Raw genomic sequence first — 17,972 nt, 5'->3', positions numbered from 1 at the left:
ATTTACAGTTATATAGCTCACACATATTCTGCAGGAGACACACATCAGTCCCTGCCCCAGTGCAGATTATGATCCATCCGGCCCACTTATCAATTGGTTTGAGGTATTTATAAGGAGCATTAGGTCGACACCATTAGGTCGACTTGCATTTAGGTCGACCTGACTGCAGGTCGACATGGGTTAGGTCGACAGGGTCATTAGGTCGACAGGGTCATTAGGTCGAAAGGTGTTAGGTCGACAGGGTCATTATGTCGACAGGTATAAGGTCGACAGTGAAAAAGTCGACATGTTTTTTTACAGTCAACATAGCACCGCGTGCGCTCGCCATGCTTCGGGCACACTATTTTATTCTCCCACCATGCCCTAGTGGATAGTAGGGCATGAAATACCGCCTGTCGGCACATGTCAACTCATAAAACAGTCAAATGACCCCATGTCGACCTTTTGCCTGTCAACCTTCCCCATGTCGACATAATGACCCTGTCGACCTTATAAAAGTCGACCTAATGACCCTGTCAACCTAAGTCATGTCATCCTTCAGTCATGTCGACCTAAATGCATGTCTACCTAAATGCAGGTCGACCTTAATGCAGGTCGACCTAGTGGTGTAGACCTAATGCTTGTAGACCTAAATGCTGTAGACAATATGACCGTATCCCATTTATAAATATACACTGGTATTCAGTGGCATAGATTTGATTATTTACTGAACTAGGAACCCCCAAAAGATGATATGATATTTAGAGTAGTTGCTGAGCAGATGTGGTGTACAAAACAGACACAACATTCTGCACACAAACATTAAGAATTAAATCTGGCGATCACTTCAATAATAAAGAACAATCAGTAATCTACTACATGGGTGTTTCATTAGTGAATTAACTTAACAAGAGAAGTTGAGAACCAGAGTATTAATGACAGTATATGTTGCTAAAGCTACATTATTTTTTGGGGAAAAACTGCCGCAAACCTTTTCATTCGCATTTTTTTTAGCAACCAGATCACATTTCCCATTCTTATAATAAGAAATGCGATCTGGCCGACTTCAGTAAAGAAAACACAAACCACGAAAAACCAAATCCTAGAAACGGTGCTGCGACTGGCGAAAGCACACAGGTTTCACTGCACATGTGTGTTTTTGGGAGAATTTTTTTAGTGGGTGATCCAATTGAACAGCTAGAAAAAAATATTGGGGATACATCTGGATAAATTGGCAGAAACGCCTCTGTTTTTTTGCTCCTCTTTTTTCTTTGCACCTAATTGAAAACCCCCTTAAGAATATATTGAATTGTGAAGCTTAACATAATATGCTGAGCTATATAAGAAACTGTAAATAATAAAGTAAATATTTAACTCCCCAAAACAGAGCCTTTATGTGAATAGTCTGCTAAACATTCTAGATGTTGCGTGTAAAGTAGGGAACATTCAGGGGCTTATTATGGAATTCTTCTTAGGAACATTCTGTAAACGTTTCATTTTGTCAAAAGGTAATTAAAATACTAAGGGGGTATTAGAGGCTGTACAAAGAAGGGCAACTAAAATGGTGCATGGCCTACATCACAAAACGTACCAGGAAAGACTAAAAGATCTTAATATGTATACTTTAGAGCAGAGAAGGGAAAGGGAGGACATGATAGAAACTTTCAAATATATCAAGGGCTTTAACGAGGTACAGTTGGTAAACATTCTTCACAGGAAGAGGAGCAGCAGCAGGGGCGTAACTATAGCACCGCAGCCCCGCCACCGCGGGGGGGGGCGCTGTGCATGTGGGGGCGCCGGGGGCTGCGGTGCTATAGTTAAGCCCCCCCTCAATCCCCCGCAGACTTACCTATCGCGCTGGTCCCGGCGGCTCCGTTCTTCTGCTGAGGACCACCACAAAATGGCCGCCCCCATATAGCACACAGTTCTCTGAAACTGTCTGCTGTATGGGGGCGGCCATTTTCTGGTGGTCCTCAGCAGAAGAACGGAGCTGCCGGGACCAGCGCGATAGGTAAGGCTGTGGGGGATTGAGGGGGGGTTTGCATGGGCGGCGGGGCGGCGGGGTAGGGGTGCTCGGCGGGGTGGCGGGGTAGGGGTGCTCGGCGGGGCGACGACGGGGGGGCGCCCCCCCCCCTAACGGCGGGGGGGCGCCCAAAACGTAGCTACACCACTGAGCAGCAGAACACGAGGACATGCACTGACACTGGAGGGAGGAAGGTACAGGTGGGAGACATTCTTCACAGGAAGAGGAGCAACAGAACACGAGGACATGCACTGACACTAGAGGGAGGAAGGTACAGGTGGGAGACATTAGTCACAGGAAGAGGAGCAGCAGAACACGAGGACATGCACTGACACTAGAGGGAGGAAGGTACAGGTGGGAGACATTCTTCACAGGAAGAGGAGCAGCAGAACACGAGGACATGCACTGAAACTAGAGGGCGGAAGGTACAGGTGGGAGACATTCTTCACAGGAAGAGGAGCAACAGAACACGAGGACATGCACTGAAACTAGGGGGAGGAAGATTCAGGGGAAATATGAGGAAGAATTACTTCACAGAAAGAGTAGTAGATAAGTGGAATAGCCTACCATCAGAGGTGGTAGAGGCTAAGACAGTAGAACAATTTAAACATGCTTGGGATAGGCATATTGATATCCTTACAAAAAATAAGGATCAAATATGGTTTGAGGTAACATGTTTAAAAAAGGGGCAGACTAGATGGGCCAAGTGGTTCTTATCTGCCGTCAAATTCTATGTTTCTATGTTTCTATTCAATTAAGTCCATTACTTAACTTTACTATCCAATTGCGGACATTTTCAGATGGTTTTTAGTCATGTTTTGCCGATGCAATTTCATCTTTTTTTTTTTTTAAGTAGAATCTGCCTCAGCCAAACATGACTAAAAACTGTTGAAAATGGTTGCAATTTTGATGAAAACACATGGGTAAGCGAGTAATGTCGCCCGTCCATGTGCTTTTTGACCGTGCCGGTTTATACATCAGTCCAAAAATCTGCACTTTAATTGAATAGTTGAATAAGGCGAAAAGTGCCAATTTATCGACTGTCAAGTAATCCGGCACAGAATTGAATATCCACCTAAAACTCCATACCACGCAGCAAGGGAAAACTCAAAACAGGTACACAGACAAAAGCAGACAGGTTAATACTAGTTAAGGTGGGTTCCCAGGTCACAGTGACCACAGCACGGAGCATGGGTGGTGGTGGGGGGGATCAGACAAAGTATGGAACAGGATGGGAAGGAGGGGCAGGGAGCGGGAACTGAGGTGACTATACATATGCCATGTCCAATGGGGGTGAACAATGGGTAATGCAAAACTAAATAAGTTATGGAGGTGCCTTGGGGAGATTATGGGCCCCACACATTATTCATCATATGTATCCACCTTCTAGAGCATAATAGATAGAATCTGAATGGTTGCTATGGGCAACATCCCCTCTGCAATAGAATTCCCATTTTAGTGAATTTACTCCAAAGAGCTTGCAATCTAGATCTACTGTGCAGCTAATTAGGAGCTCGGAGCAATGAGTTACAGCAAACGTTCCAGTCGGTATTTCTCAAGGTTATTTATTCTGCCATTGATCATCTGTTCAAACAATAGAAACAATTAGGTCATTTATTTGTAATCTTTGCCCTAAATAAGCTTCATCCAATCAATAGAAAATCACTCAGGTCTGGTTCCTGATCACATTGCTCACCCCTTAATCCCTTTTCCAATAGATAAGTCTACCGTGGCTTCATTAACCGTTGTGCAGAATATTGGCATTGCTTTTTACACCTATTATGACCTTGTTAGTTGATAAGGACATTGGAAATAAAGATATTTTTAAATAAAAATAAGCCACGACAAGCCACAGCCTGAATGTCTTTGTGCCTGTGTGATACATTGCACCTCAAGGACTATACGCCAACCAGACCTCTAGAACATTAAACCAGTCCCTGCATTCCAGTCTCAGCGATCTGATTTGTGAGCAGATTTATAAAATATCAGTTCATTTTCTTTGTACAGATTATTTTGTTTTATTTGTGCAGCTGCACAAATATTTTGTTTTATTTTTACGTTGATTCGTTGTTGTTTTTTATGAAACAATTGGTATCGTTGTGTGCAGAATACCCACACCAGAAAGTGACTCGTGGGTAAAACAATGCTCAGAACAAGCAAGCTGGATTATTCAGATCTGATCGCAGTACAAATTTGTTCTCAAAATGGGCAAAACCATGGCCCTTATTCTGATCGGTTCGGAAACGGCCGCATGCGGCCGTTCCGCCGATGTTTTCGCTCTGCGCATGTGCAGAGGGCACTCTGCGCATGTGCAGGCGAAATCGCCGCACACTTTTTTTGACCGCCGCAAAGGGGGCGGATAGGGGCGTGAGGGGCTACTTAGCCTCATTTCCCTATGCATACGCCCCGCGTTTCATGGGCGTTCCCATGCAAACGCGGGGCGTATGCATGGTAATGAGGCCATGACGCGCGTGTAGGGGGCGGGCAGCTGACATCGCCGGATGTCAGCTGCCCGCCCCAATACAAGATTTCACACGGACAAGTGTCCGTGTGGTCTTGTGTTGCGGGACCTGGTGGAGCGTGCGGCCCTGCATTCGATGTTCGGCGACCATCGAATGCAGGGGCTGCTCCCAAGGTGGAGGAGGCGTATCCCCGTCCACTTTCATACGGATCGCCACATATCCGCGTACGGACGGAGGTGGCGATCCGTACGCAAGGCGGGGATTCGTCTGTGCGGTCGGAGCCGCATATGCGGCTCCGGCCGCACCGATCAGAATAAGGGCCCATGTGCACTGCAGTTGGGGCAGATGTAACATGTGCAGAGAGAGTTACATTTGTGTGAGTTATTTTGTTTCTGTGCAGGGTAAATACTGGCTGGATTATTTTTACACTGCAATTTAGATTTCAGTTTCAACACACCCCACCCAAATGTAACTCTCTCAACGCATGTTACATCTGCCCCACCTGCAGTGCACATGGTTTTACCTATTTTGAGAAAAAATTTGTACTGTGATCAGATCTGAATAAGGGCCTTTGTCCTCTCCATAATGAACAAAACAAAATAAAATTCTGTCTGGATTAATAAAGGCTATGGTGAAAACCCAGTGATAAAGCAATGTATTTGTTATATTAGGGTTCTGTACTGTTCTGGAGATTGTATATGTTTTTTTAAATAATAAACTCAAAGATGACAGCTGATAGAAAATAGCTCATCACATTATGCACAGGGGGCGTGGCTTGTATGCCATGGCACCTGTCACCTGCCTGCCGCCATCCGCTGTTGAAAGTGCCCTTCCACCCTCTGCTGTTGCCCCAGTTACCTGCCACCTCCCCCAGTGGAGCTCAGCTGATTCCTTGCAGCAGAACCCACTCTCACAGTGTGGATCCAGAGTGCTGGAGTAAGCAGTGTAGAAATAAGATAAAACAAAAGCTGCCAAGCAACGCCGGAGACAAACTAGTTCAGCGTTGTACATGAAATCGATGTTTTGTACAACTGTGATGTTTATAGATCTGAGCATGTGCAGATACAGTATGGAGCTGCGATGTCTCTCCCAGTGTCCCAAATGCTGCTGCATGATTGACATGCCGATGGCATTTGGGGGCAGCAACAGAAAGAACCCCAGAAAATGGGAACACGTCGGATCTGTTTTCTGGACATGCCGATGCCAGTGGCTGCATCCTTGTATGCAGTGGTATAACTAGAAAGTTTGCGCCACCCAAGCAAATGGTGCCCTCCCCCATACTTTGATCATCATTTTTTTTACCTACATGCTTGTTGCAAGGGCTATTTGCTCATTGCCAGGGATTACCTGCTCATTGCCAGGGGTTACGTGTTCATTGGCAGAGGTTTCTTGTTCATTGCTTGGGCTCATTGCCAGGGGTTATGTTGACAGGGGTTTCTTTTCATTGACAGCCTGGGTTGCTTGCTCATTGTCAGGGGCTACGTGATCGTTGCCAGGGGTTATTTATGCTCATTGCCACAGGGTTACATGCTTGTTGCCTGTGGTAACCTGTTTGCCATGGATTTCTTGTTTTTTTGCCAAGGGCTATATGCTCATTGCCAGGGGTTACATGCTCATTGCAAGGGGTTACATGCTCATTGCCAGGAGTTAGATGCTCATTGCCAGGGGTTATTTGCTTGATACCAGGGGTTACTTGCTCATTGCCAGGGGTTACATACTCATTGCCAGAGGTTTATTTTTCATTGTCAGTGGTTACTTGCTTGTTGCCAGTGGTTACATGTTCATTGCCAGGAGTTTCTTGTTTATTACCAGGTGGTATGTGCTCACTACGAGGGGTTATGTGCTCGTTGCCAGGGTTGCTTGCTCATTGTCAGGGGTTACATGCTCATTACCATGGGTTATATATGCTCATTGCCAGGGGGATTAAATGGTCATTGTCAGGGGGTGACATGCTAATTGCTGGTGGTTACATGCTCATTGCCAGGGGTTACAAATGCTCATTGCATCTGCTCATGTCCATGGGGGTTTCATGCTTGTTACAAGGAGTTACATGGTCATTGCCAGGGGTTACATATACTCATGTCCATGGGGGTTTCATGCTTGTTACAGGGGAGTTACATGCTCATTGCCAGGGTGTTACAGGCACGTTGTTAGGGGCTGCAGGTGCACAGTGCGCCAGTGCTCCTGAAATCCGCACTTCCAGGCAGCGCTGCATGCGCTGCACTCCCCCTACAGATGTTAGAACTAGAATAGAACCTTGAGAGTCTGTCTCCTAGAAGGAGAAGGCGGCAGCCATTTTTGGAGGGTCATTTTGCATAGCCCATGCCGACTGCAGAGACTCTGCAATGTTCCCCCCCCCCCTTCCGCATGCGCGCCACACTTTAGCCTGCATTGGCATTTTTACGTCACTGCTTGTACGCAGATTCACTGGTCCTGGAAGCGTTAATTTCACAGTCATCCTTCATTACGTCAGATGGCTGATGATGGCTCTTGCTGCTCACACATTATATACTGTCACTGCGTACAAAGGTGGAGCAGAGGCTGTAGCTATAGCGTCAATCTCTAACTCTGTCCCATACTTCATTAAGTACAGAATTGTTCGTATTTAAACCCCCCACCCCTTAATTGTCTACCTGACTTTATAGCACTTTGCTGCAAGATTTACTAAAACAAAGGAATGATTCCCCAGATTGCTGTTACAGCCTTTCTAGGTAGATGGATACTCACAATTCAGTCCATCATTTCCAAACAATGTCAGTCAGAGGCCACAAGCATAAAATCAATCCAATTTTTATTCCATGCTAGGATACAGTGAGATGCTGTGATAGATTTGCTGATCAATAAGCTCAGGCGGATTCACAAAGGTAGGAGAGAATAATGCACATTTTCTGCCTGGATCAGGGGATAGGTGACCAAATCCCCCGAACAAGTCAGAAAACTGGCATTTTATTAATTGAATTTGTATTTAATATCAGGTGGGTTCATTTAAAGAGCACCTGCCACTAAATCAGCATTTGCTGATGGAAAATTGTATTTAAAAATTGAGAGCACTATTTTAAAATGAAGCCATTTCACAATCTTATATATTGCAGAGAGGTTCCCCCATATAAACACCACATATAGCAGATAAATACCTCTCACTCATAGGCAGAACTACCATTGGTGCAGCAGGATCAGTGCCCTAGGCCCCTGAAGACCACTGCATCCCCTGTCACCCTCTTCCTATCACCCACTGTTTTTTCATGTCACGCTCTGCCTTCCCCTGCCTCTCTCTGCCACCCACTGGCTCTCCCTGCCACACTTTGCCTCTCCCTGTCACCCACTACTGTGGGGCATATTATATTTTTTCACCTTGGCTCACCACCCACCAAGTTCCACCACTGCTCTTACTCCGTGACACGCATGTCACATAAATACAACACATTCCAGACCTAATTTGCCTACCACCCAGGAACAGCCATCAGGCTCCAGAAAATCCTATTCCCCTCCTGGCCTTCCTGGAGAGGTGGTGAAGTCTCCCACAGCTCCCCGCACTGTCCCCTTAGAATACAAGTGGGCAGTCTGAGGGCATAAGATGATACGATTCATTCTGAATCACGTCATAGGGGGCCACACCCCGCTATAAAATACCTATAAGCAGCAACGGACTGGGCCGCCGAATCGGACCTGACATGCATGCCCTGGCTTGCAGGAGAGAGGGGAATAGCGGTGTGTGGTGCCTCCCTCTCTCCTGGACCTCAGCGTTGCACAGAGAGAGCCGCTGGACCCGCTGCGAGTCTATCGGCTCTCTCTGTGCGCGATTGGGAGGTGGAGCCTCCATCTTGCAAAAAGAAAATTGGCCCAACTGCCCATCGGCCTCTCTGGCATTTGCCAGAAGTGCCAGATGGCCAGCCCGGCCCTGCCTATAAGATCAGCATTGTGTAGTGGGGGCGTGGCAACAATGATCTGATGCTCCCATACCACCTCCTGAAGTGAGCTGTGCCCCGCCTCAACTCCTATACCGAATCACATCCACCCCATTTATTTATTGCTGATAAATATTCCCCATGTAAAAAATAAAAATGCAGAGAAATACCCCAATTGCACAGCATATTAGTGATAATACCGAGGACACACGTTACAGTTTCCTATCAAAATTTTAATCTTCAAGTATTGAAAAATATTGAACTAAGAAATATTCCAAATAATTGCATTAACCCATTATAAATGTCAGTGCCCATTTCATTTATACATGATTCGACCATTTGCTGTTGGCATGCAAACTCCAAAATACAAGGAGTTAACTGTGTGCTTCTGATAACAGGTACTAATTTAAAGTTTCTATGGAAACATTACAGTCCACCTGTAATACTGAGTGCACTAATCCTCCAGCCTTCTAATCTAGCGGCCTTCTCTCTTACTGCCGTCTGCTACAGGAGAGATCACAGACATCAATCGACAGCTCGGTCCACAGATTGCTGCCAGACCTTGATAATAAGTGCAACAATTTAGCTCATTTCTCCCATACACGGCTCCAGTCGCCACCAGGAGAACAGAGCGGTATTTTACAAATGGTCATTCAGGACATTAACTCGGATAAGTATTTGTTGTACTCAATGTGAAGAACTGAGCAAAGAATTAAGGACAATGCCTGCCTGTACCTCTAGTAAACACAATTTCCAGGCCATAGGGGTTCTAATTTGTTCTATGAGTAACTGGTCAACAAGATGTCGGTTACAGAGCTGAGGCGTAGAACGGTTACGACGTTCTCTCAGCAAATTCAACAGCACAATCTTCTCCTCAGAGAACAAAGACTGAATTATTTCAGTTACATCATTGCAGTGGTGGATCCAGAGGTGGGGCAGCAGCAGATAATATTAAAAGGGGAACCAGCCCAACTGCCACCCCAAAAACTGCCAATCATCTCAGGCCATTACCCAAAAATGCCCTTGTGACTCCACCCATTTCCGTATGAATTAAGCCTGCAGTTTCCTATGTGACCTGTTGGGTGTGTTGCTAAAAGTCCCATACTCACTAAGTGATATTTTAAACACTATCGCCCACACCCCTTTCTGAGCGACATCGTTTAAAATATTGCTTAGGATATATGCTGAATATCTCCCAGCAGGCACGCTCCCGCGGGTGTCATTGACAATGCCCTCTGTCATTTTGCCTGAACGAGGTGAAGGAACGCATTGTTTATCTTTTAAAATATAGGGGGTTATTCTGGGTGATTCTAATGGCTGCGAATTTGCAGCCTTGTAAGCAGTGGCGTAGCTTTGTTTGGGGCGCCCCCCCCGCCGCCGTTAATGGGGGGGGCCCCCCCTCTCCCCCGGCTGCCCGTGCCCCCTCCCCCCATGCTTACCTGTCCGCGCGTCCCGGCTCCCCTCCTGGCTTCAATTAATTCTATGCAGACGGACCACGATAAAATGGCCGCCCCCATACCGCAGACAGTTTCAGAGAACAGTCTTTACAGGCTTTATGGGGCGGCCATTTTATCGTGGTCTGTCTCCATAGCATTGATTGAAGCCAAGAGGGGAGCCAGGACGCGCGGACAGGTAAGCCTGCGGGGGATGGGGGGCGGGGGGATTACTTAGCACCGCAGCCCCCCCCCCGGCGCCCCCATATGCACAGCCATTGCTTGTAAGTCCACCAAACTCCACCTTGTGAATGGTGACCTGGCTGCTGCCCATTCACAGCGTGTGTTCGCACGCACTTGTTGCGAATGGATGTTCTACATAAACATCCATTCGAAGCCGGCACGGGAACACCCACATCATTCGATGGTCGACGACCATCGAATGATGTGGAAGGCGCACGCACATCTAAGGTTGCTCAGAGCAATCATAGATGTGCGTGGGCATTCTGAAGGAAGTGGGAGGGCAGCTGACCTCCGGTGATGTCAGCTACCAGCCCTGGCGCCCACGTCACTAGATGATTTCCATGGGAACACCCAGCATTTTCATGGGAACGCCCATGAAACACTGCGCATTCCCATGGACGAGTCCCCCTGGCCGCCGCCCCCTGCCCACTAGCCGCAATTTGTTTGCACTAATCGCATGCACATGTTCAGAAATGCACATTGCACAAACATCGGGCTTGGATACGAATTTGTATGCGAGCGTACGGCCCAGAATAAGGTCCATACACTCAATACACTCAATAAGGTCCATATAATCAAAAGTGCGTACACTCAATATTGTTAACGATGCACACTAGCGCAGATTGTTAATGACCCTTCCCTCCTACTTAACTTGTGGGTCGATTTGGCTACATTGCCAATGACCCACATGTTCATCGGGTCCCACTGATGTCACTGAACTATATCATTTACCAATATCATTCAGTGTGTACTCTCAATTCAGCCAGCTATGACTGATATATCCACCACAGCCAGGATTGTCCAGTGTGTAGGCTTAAGACAATGTAAAGAAAGTGACACAGTTCTAGGGAAAAACCCAGATTTAAAAAAAAAAAAAATCCTTTGAAAAAGTTGTGTTTCCCAGCTGCGGTTACCCTGGAACTGTGTCTCTCTCTTTCCATTGGACTTGATTACGGGATTGTCCGTAGCAGTGAACTTGCCATCCGACCTGGACCAGACCTGAGGACATTAAAGGTGAACATAAACAGCCTTCTCCACTACACAGCGTGAGGCAGGACCGGACTGGCCATCTGGCACTTCTGGAAAATGGCAGAAGGGTCGATGGCCAAGTGGGCTGGAGTTGAGTCCCGCTGGCCGTGGCTGGGACTCTCCTCCGTTCGGCGGTGCTGGCCACGGCTTTAAGAATTTGGCCGCGGCTTAGGGAATCTAGCCGCCAGCCTCCTGCACTGAGGACCTGTTTAGACAGTGCAGGAGGTCGCTACAGAGGGAAGGGCTGTGGACGGGACGAGGGGATTCAGAGGAGAAGCCAGGAAGCAGCGCAGCCTGCATCCTCACACGGCACCCAGGTGCCCATGCAGATGGGTCCAGATCCATCGGCACATTTTATATACTGTTATGTGCGGACCGAGTGCCGCGGATATTGGAGCGGCTGCTTCCCCCGGCCTGAGGGAGCTGCTGGAATGGAGAGGTGCAGGGGTGACGGAGAGGTACGGCAGGGGGACATATGTGCAAGGGGATGGAGAGATGCGGTGGGGACAGAGATGTGCAAAGGTGTCAGGGGGAGTTGGTGGAGCACAGCAACAGCCTGGTGGAATGCACACCAGTGGTTTTGCTGGGCGCTTCTGTTATGATGACACTGGTGGAAAGCTACCACTATGGTGGTGTGTGCACTCCTCGGATCTTCCAGTCTTAGGGAGATCGGCTTGGCAGATGACTTTGTGATTAAAAGGGATATAGATGGTGGTAAGTTAGTTCTGGATTTTATGTGGATGTTTGGCGATTTGACTGTTGCTCGTCATTGCCATAGCCCTAATGACAGTGGTGCCTCCCTGAAGAAGTTAGATTCCTTGATAGCTTTCTAAATTTTTTTTAATTACTACCAGTCTCTGGGTGTCATTTATTTCTATGGATTTTATGTATAATTCTTTGAATGCGCCCCGGGGCAGTTGATTTATTGATATTAATTGTGAGTGATAAATATTTTTTTGTGCTATGATTTTATTTTTAGACCTTGAGGCCCCCCCTGTCTTAAGTACCTCCAGAGCCTTAATCCTCCTCTGGACAGCGGTGTCATACTGTGTCACGATGATGAGTGATGAGGGGTTGGGGGGGGGGGCATTTAACCGCTCGATAAGCAGCAAATTTAGGATGCTTATTGAGAATGAAAATAACCCCTTTTTAATACCTTTATCCTTAACCCCTTATAAAAAAATAGGAAATCTCATTCAATAAAACATTCATTTTTAAAGAAAAAAAAATGACACTTACAGTATATCACCACTCGACACCCAGGGGAATAAAAAGACAGGAAAATTACCAAGTTTAGACGACTATTAGAAAGTGTGAAAATTATCACCAAACATTTGAATAGGAAGGCCATTGAAAATGACTGTGAAATCAAACATGTTCAAAAAACTGTCAACTTTAAAAAGACGGGGAAGAATTGAATATCACACTAATATCACAACATATAAAAGTTGTGAAAAAAAAAGATATAATATTCGTGAAAAAGGGAACAAAACAACAATTGAATACCCCCCTCAGCTTGCTGTAGCCTTTGGCCAATATTGGTGAAGAGTTAAAAACAATATTATAAGCTGTGAGGTGGTCAAAGGGCTGGAAATGTATTTTATCTAGGTTAATAATACACTAGAGGAAAAATTGCCCAAGTTATTTGATTTTAGCTTTTTTGTACATTTTTGAAAATACAAATACAAAACCAGTTATGGCAGCTTGTCATGTCCAAAAACATACACCAAATCAGAGCCAAATTCAAATTCAGCAGTCATGCACACCTTGTTACTCCCCCCCCCCCAATGGCAGTTTGTGGTCTACCCCACAGTCCATGTGCAGCAGCTGCCACTGGAGAACACCCATGCTTGTTGTCTGATTTCTACAAATCTTAGCCCTAATTACAGCACGTTTTAATCTCATATTTTCCCTTTTTATATAGGCGGTCACAACAGGGCCAGTGCAAGATTTCTCAGCACCCTAGGCAAAACTTCTGTCTACTTCCAATCCAACCCAACCCACACACCAATACCTGCTTTCCAGCCTTTCAGGTAAAATGTGGAGCAGGCATCTTACAACTTGAACAGCTGTCATCCTTAATTCAGACTCATGGGAGCCTCATGGATTGTGACGCCCTAGGCAGCTGCCGTAAGCGGCCTAATTGTAGAACCAGCCCTGTTTTACACCAATATAAACAATTCAATTACAAACTTATCGCAGGTCATCATAAATTACTCAAATAAACAACACCTATTGGAGAATGAAGCCACATTGGACCTATTCACAAAGCAGTGGAGACAAATGATATTCCATTATATATTCCTATTGGAAAAAGGTCCATAAAAATACTAGGTTATCCATCAATACTATTTTGACATTATAATCTCCTGTCATATGTACTACAATTTGTCTGTATAAATGTAACTCAAAATGCAGACTGGTGCCGTTGTAGTAAATGACCACTTCTGGTTAAGTGAAAAGGTTAAAAAGAAACATATTTATCATAAGTATGGCAAAAATCAGTAGATCATACGTAAGTGTAGAGCCACTAGCCATGTCAATGGTAGGTTAATCCAGGTCATGGCGTGATTCCTTCTTGTCTTGTTGTTTTCGTAAAGTTTTTTAAAAATATTGTGTTTTCATTGCTTGACAAAGAATTTTACAACCTTTTATAACCTATTGAACCTAATTGGATCAATATTTGACCTGGTTTGACCCTATATTGATAACAAGGGCTCATCACCATTTTTAGTTATTCTTTGATTGTCCTACACTTGGTGAATACAGTGAAAAATGATCATTCATTGTGGTGTAGGTGCAAAATATACATGTCCTAATCGGTGTATATGCGGGTTTCTGCAGGTCAATTTGTGTGACTGCACCCTTAATTTATGCAACCTGCGTTTCATGCACCATTCCACCTTTTCTATCCTAAAGAGGTGTAAGACAGATTAGCATATGCATGTAAACAGTGGCACTAAGAGGGGGGGCAGGTACTAATTACCTGGCTCTGGACTGCTGGAGGGTCCGTGTACACTGCCCCCCTCCGTAGTAGTATAGCTGCGGAAGGTGCAATCTTCCCAGTGATATCTTTGGGAAGATAGCGATGCACATTTTTGCTCATTTTTGTTCTCCAGTGCACAATATCATCTTCCCAAATATCACTGTGCAGGTTGTGCCTGGCTGAGGAGGAGGGAAAAAACACACACACAAAAAAAAAAACACATTTGGCCCCACAGGGAATAAAACACGCATATTGTCTTACAATGAAAAAAAAAAATAGACACCTAGGTGTTACGCCTTAAAAAGATATAAATGCAAGTGTGATAAACATGAGCTCTTAACTGTCATTTATTTAACACAAACTATAACGTGACATTTTGGAACTGATTGGCTGGAGTTTATCACTCTTTATTACCCTCGCACTTATCTCTTTCGAAGGCTTAATACATCTGCCCCCGATTCATTAAAAAAAATTCACATTCAGGAAAAAAATAACACATTGAATTATTGCCGAGGGCCAATTTTTTCTTTTTTTAAAACTAACATTGATTCCTACAGCCACTACAAAAGATTATATATATATATATATATATATATATATATATATATATCCCCACCACCTTCCTCAGCCATTGCTCCATCGCCTTCCACAGTCACAGCCTCCGTTACCTTCCTCATCCACTGCCCAATCAAAATCCTCAGCCACAGGCCCATCACTTTCCTAAGCCCCCCAGCCCGATTAATAGCCCTTAGCTCCATCCCCATCCTCAGTCCCCATCACCGTGTTCCGCCCCCAGCTCTATTGTCTTCCTCATCCCTCAGCTTTTTCAACCACAGGCTTAACACCACCCTCAGCCTCCAGCCTAATTACCAACCTCAGCCCGGAATTACATAACCTTCCTCAGCCCCCAACCCCATTACTTTCCTCAGCCCTATCACTGTGACATCACAGCCTGTCCTGCACAGATGTGGATGATGTGTGGTGATGTGACATCACACCACTGCATTGGTAACTGCAGGTGCCCACCCAGCCAGAGCGCATCTGGAAGAAACCCAGATCTGGCCGGTCCAGGCTACAAGTGAGTCATAAGAGAGTGCACTGTATCCGCATGATCGCTCTTAGAACACTCTAATTTAATTTTGGTAAAAGGCAAGTATGGATTGGTTCGACCAATTTAATTAATACAAAAACAGCCAGCTGCTGGCTTTAAGTTCGATAATTTACATAATCATCCATTCGCAGGTGGGGAGAAATCATTCGATGGTCGGTGACCATCGAATGATTTCACCAGTGCTCGCAGTTCAGAGACACCTATATGGTGACTCTAACTGCGGCCGCCCTGTGCGAGGACAGGGCGGGCAACCGTCATCCTGTGATGTCAGCTGCCTGCCCCCCGCACCCGCGTCATGGCCTCATTACCATGAGAACTCCCAGCGTTCTCATAGGAACGCCCATGAAACGCTTGGCGTTCCCATATGGTAATGGGCTGCCCTCCCCCCGCCCCCATACTTCTCCGGACCCTGAATGCCGTGTAGGGTGCATGCACCCGGTTAACAGATTATTCGCCATGGGTGCACGCACCCTGCATCTGCCCATGCGCAGAAATGCGCATGGGCATGCAAATGCAAGGCGGACCGAAAGGATCTGAATAAGGTCCCAAATCTGTACCCCCATGACTTTCTGTATAAATGTTGATGTGTTTATCAACCACTATAGGAGATAGCAATACTACCAAGGGCGTAGCTACCAGAGATGCAGGGAATGTAGCTGCTATAGGGCCCATAGCTGAGAGGGCCCACCTTCCCTGCCACAGTTACAAGTGCTACATACAGTATTTACTATTGGGTGATACATAGGGACCCTTACAAACTTATGTATACAATATATATAGACCTTTGGACCTGCTCATTGTAAAGTGTGATAAAATGAACTGGAGGGCCTTATATATAATAATATATGGAGGGACTTATAGAATATGAACTGGGGAATTGTAATGGGGCACAATATGAAGTAGAGGCACTTTAGTATGGCGTAGTGTGAATTGGGGACACTGTGTTGCATAATGTGCACTGACAGCCCTATTATGTGACATAATCTAAACTGGGGCACTACTATGGTTCATACAATAAAATAGGGCACTTCTATGGGCACTATCCATAACTTGAATTAGGGCACTAATATGGACCTAAAATGAACAATTGCTGTGTAGAGGTGTCTTTCCAAATGCATTGAAACCCTTCAAAGTTTTGCTATAGTCCAAACAACATCTTGCTAAGCCCTTGAATAAATGGTGACTTGGTAGATCTTGAAAATCCAGCCTGAAATAACTAATTCCATCTTTAAATCTCTATACCAGAATGTTCTATGACAATTAAGCCTATCTCTATATTTTGCTCTATGGTGGGGGTTTCCTCTCTTTATCATATATTCCATAAATAGGATAATATACAAGAACTGTCACAGAGGATCCCAGCATGCACAGCACTAAAAACCAAAATAATGAAAATACGTTTTTCTCCGCTCACGATGTTTCTGATCAATTTGTCTGTTTCATTGCTCTCTTTGTCTTAACTAATTAGTAAACTACTGCTAAAGTAATTCAATTTACCTCACTTATTTATTTTGCTTCACCAAATGTATCTGCATAGTTCTACCAATACACACACAAATTACTATTTAATTAAGTTTACAACAATCTTGCACAGCAGGCTTTTTTGGTTTTGTCTAGGGGAGGTAATATGGGAGACACTGATGCTGCTTTCAGACCGCATAACTGGCTTTGACCCTGTATTTGGAAACGTTTCCAAAAACGGGTCTGCCAGATAAAACCCCTTTCACACCGCAGCACTTAAACGGTATATTACCGTTTAAGTGCCGTTTTTTTGACACTGGCAGACCCGTTTTTGGAAACTTTCCAAATACAGGGTCAAAGCCAGTGCAGCCTTCAGCCCTCCCCTCCGTGCAGCCCCCCCCCCCCCTCGCGTGTCGACCGAGAGCATGTCGACGCCCCCCCGCGCATGTCGACGCCCCCCGCGCATGTCGACGCCCCCCGCGCGTGTCGACGCCCCCCCCACCCCACCCCGCGTGTCGGCGCCCCCCCCCCGTGTCGACTTACCCCGTGCCGGTACCTCCGTTGTGGACTGCAGCTCAGTATGCTCGGAAAGCACTTATGAAAAAAGTGTCTTCCAGAAAATGGCTGCCCCATAGGAAACCCTGTTTAAAAAAACTGTCTTCCGTATGGGGGGCAGCCATTTTCTGAAAGACACTTTTTTCATAAGTGCTTTCCGAGCATACTGAGCTGCAGTGCCGGGAACCACAACGGAGATACCGGCACGGGGTAAGTCAACACGGGGGGGGCGCCGACACGCGCGGGGGGGGAGTCGACACGCGGGGGGGCCGTCGACACGCGCGGGGGGCGTCGACACGCGCGGGGGGGGCTCCAGTGCTGTGAATACTTAATGAGCGCTCATTAAGTATTCACTGTGCTGAATTTAGGACCCAGCTCATTGGCTGGGTCCTAAATACCGTTTCTGAGCCGATTTTTGCGCTAAAATACCGGTTCAGAAACGGGTAGGACCCTGCATTTTAACCGGTTAGAAAAAACGGCATTTTCTAACCGGTTAAGTGGGACTGGACCTTTCAGACCGCACACATTACCGTTTTAAAACGGTAAAAAAACGGCAATTTACCGTTTTAAAAGTGCGGTCTGAAAGGGGCATGAGAGATAAGATTAATCTCTTTCAGTTTGTAATCAGTTTGATAATTAGCCAGAGGTTCGTTTTGGTTTGAACTTTTTTCATATTTCATTAGAATAGTTTAAAGAAAATATAAAACAGACTTAATAAATGGTTAGCCAGCAAATAAAACAGCCAAATAATCGTTGTCAAAGGTCAAATCAGTGCGGTAGCCACC

This window comes from Crinia signifera, chromosome 8 (assembly GCF_055691185.1).
Source record: "Crinia signifera chromosome 8, ASM5569118v1, whole genome shotgun sequence".
Lineage (NCBI taxonomy): Eukaryota > Metazoa > Chordata > Amphibia > Anura > Myobatrachidae > Crinia > Crinia signifera.
The sequence above is the reverse complement of the archived record's forward strand: the minus strand, read 5'-3'. Positions refer to the sequence as shown.